This window comes from Crocuta crocuta, unplaced genomic scaffold (genome assembly GCF_008692635.1).
Source record: "Crocuta crocuta isolate KB4526 unplaced genomic scaffold, BGI_CrCroc_1.0 scaffold458, whole genome shotgun sequence".
NCBI lineage: Eukaryota > Metazoa > Chordata > Mammalia > Carnivora > Hyaenidae > Crocuta > Crocuta crocuta.
The window spans coordinates 941596-944422 of record NW_027531908.1 but is presented as its reverse complement, the minus strand read 5'-3'; positions in this window follow the sequence as shown (position 1 = coordinate 944422).

The following is a 2827-nucleotide window of genomic DNA, read 5'->3' as shown; positions in this document are numbered from 1 at the left end:
GATTGAAGCACGGTTGGCAACACGTCCCTCACCCCGGGGGCCACATGTGGCAGGGCCGCCTCCCCCACATCTGCTGCTCTGGGCACCAGGCCGCCCCCGGGGAGAGCTGATAAGTGGATGTGAAGAGAAAAGGTAGCCCCCCACCCTCCTCCCAGGTCAAAGGCACTGAGGCGTGGCCACGCCAAGCACAAGGGAGACCCTCACTCAGGACTGAGATGCAGAGGTCACGCAGACCCGGAAGCTGGGCCCCCGCACCTTGCAGGCCTGCGTGAGGGGCCAGTGAGACAATGTGGGCACAGGGCCAGGCAGATGCCAGCACACCCACTACGAGAGTTAACACGTGCAACGGTCTCGGGGGGAGGGGCCCCGCCTTGCTCCTTAAATGCAAACCCAGGGTGCCTCAGGGTGTGGGTGACTCATCCTTGACCCTCGGGGGCTCACTGCTAGTCTGCCCTCTCACCGTCCTGTTATTGGGGGGGGCGTGGGCGTCTGCTCCCCACCCCCTCTGCTCCACCAACACTGTCTGTGATGCAGGGAGGAGGCAGGGCCAGACGGCCAGAAGGCAGGGGCGGGGCAGGCGGGCATCAGCTGTGTTGGGCTCAGGGCGGGGCCGTGGTGCATGTCCAGAAATATCTGAAGGGTGGGGTAACGGGGCAGGCTCTGGCCAGCACCCCAGGAACAGCCCTGGAGCAACATCACAGGAGAAGGGACTTTGTGCCCCCGCGCGGGGAAGAAACCCCTGCCTGGGGCCCCTGCTGGGTGGTCAAAGCCACTGGGCAGCGACCACAGCTCCAGCCCCTCCAGCCACTGAAATCTGGACCAGATGAGGGACAGGGCTCCGGGGAGCCCCTCCCACCAACGGCTCTCTGCTGGGGAGGCGGGGAAGGGGGAAGGATGGAAAAGGATGTCTTTCCAGCCAACTTGATTGAGTCAGAGGAAACTTAACCGTTTCGTATCTGTCAAGTCCCACAGAACTTGGACGACTCTTCCCACAAAATTATTGCACGAAGCAGGCACATGACTGGTGTCAACCAATGGCGGGCCAAGGAGATGACCTCAATTTCCAAATATTGGGGTCACGTTTCATTTCACATACTCCCCTCCACCCGTTACATGTTAAAGGGCCCCAAATGCAATCTTAACTTTTCATTCCTTCGCACACTTGGCCCCAGAGAAGGTAGGAAAAAGAGCCATGTTCAGAGAAAACTCGGAAAACATCTGGCTTATCCCAAAATGGAGACGAGAACAGGCTCCTTCGAGGACCGCTCCCGCCTGGCCCGTGCCTGCGGTGGACAGCCGCCCTCCCTGGCCACGCACCGCCCGAGACTTCAGGACGGGTCCCACCCTGGGAGGTGGGGACGGGGCTGGGGAACCCGCTCGGAAAAGCAGCTTCTTCACGTGCTTCTAACTAACGGTCTTTCTGATAAAAGTTGCCAAATGAGCAATTCGTGGGCCAGGGGCCAGGCTGCTGCCCGGTCCCCTCGGCCATGCTTCTGCGCCCAAGGGCCGCCCTTGGGAAAGAGGGGGTCGGAGAGGGGGCAGGGGCCGCGGGGGCAGACAGAGCCCGCGAGTGTAGCCGGGAGCCCGCTGCAAACCCGGCGAAGGCGCGCTCCCCCGTCTGCACCCGGCCCCCCGCTTTGGGGGCTGACGATTCCCCTGAAGGGTTCCGTCCAGTGTTCCTGGGGGAGCCCAGCTGAGGAGCAGGACAGAGGCTAAGTGCCTCAGCCGCCATGCGGCCCCCTGACTACATCCCCCACCGACTCCAGACCACTTTCCTGGAGGCCACGGCTGTCCCCTCACTCAAGTGATTCCAGGCGGGGGAAACACAAAGCCAGTTAGCCCAGGACCCTGGGCACGTTGGTGGCAACCCAGGGATAAGACACCAGACCCCCAGAGCTGAGCCAGGCACCCCTCAGCTCCCGCAGGACACCCCGACTCCCATCGAGCCAGGAAAAAGGGAAAGAGTATCTTAATTGGCAAGTGGCGCATGGAAAGTGATTCTTCCCACATGGCTTCGAATTACACAGTGGAGGGGAGAAGGGGACCCCGCAGTGGAGCCGCTGGCCGGCTGTGCCCCCCACTCTCCCTGACCTCGCCCCAGCAGCTCTGAGCCTTGTCTGCCGGCCTGTTAATGGGGACTCGAGACATCCCGGGACCTCTGAGGTCTGAGGCTGTGTGAACACCCATCCCACGAGTAACCACCAAGGCGATGCTTAGAAGCCACGGTCTGTCCCATCAGGAAGCTGAGTGGGAGGGAGTCGGAGCTGCAAGACTCCAGGCGAGCGGCGGACAGGGCTCCTTCCACGTCAGACAGACCTCTGGGAGGCAGATCTGCGGGCCATCTGAGCCTCTCTGCCCGGATGCCGCCACCGTCTCCTGACTCGGGCTGCAAATCCCATCTCTGGGAGGCAAACCCAAGAAAAACTGCCTCCCAGGGGGTCAGGAGGTTCCGGGTGGGATCAGGAGCAGGGCTGGTCGACCAGCCTCCGGAGCTCCGCAATTCTCACTGAGCTCTTCGGGGCCAGGACTGCAAGACTCCAAGGCACGCGGAGACCCAGCCTGGAGGAGGCCTGGCGGGGGCGGGGGGGAGTGCAGGGCTGGAGGGGCTCCAGTTTCTGGGATTCCCCGGCCAGCGGCCAGTGTCCCCCCCACCCCAGGAGCTCGGCCGGAATGGACTGGCTGCGACTCTAGGGGGCGACCCTTCCCAGTTTTCAGGAGAGGAAGTTCTGCCGGGCGCGAGTGATGTGGGACCGGAGAAACGAAGTTTCGGGACAAAGTTTGCCGGCCTCGCGGACAGACCCCCGGCTGACCCAGCGCGAGGCCCCCC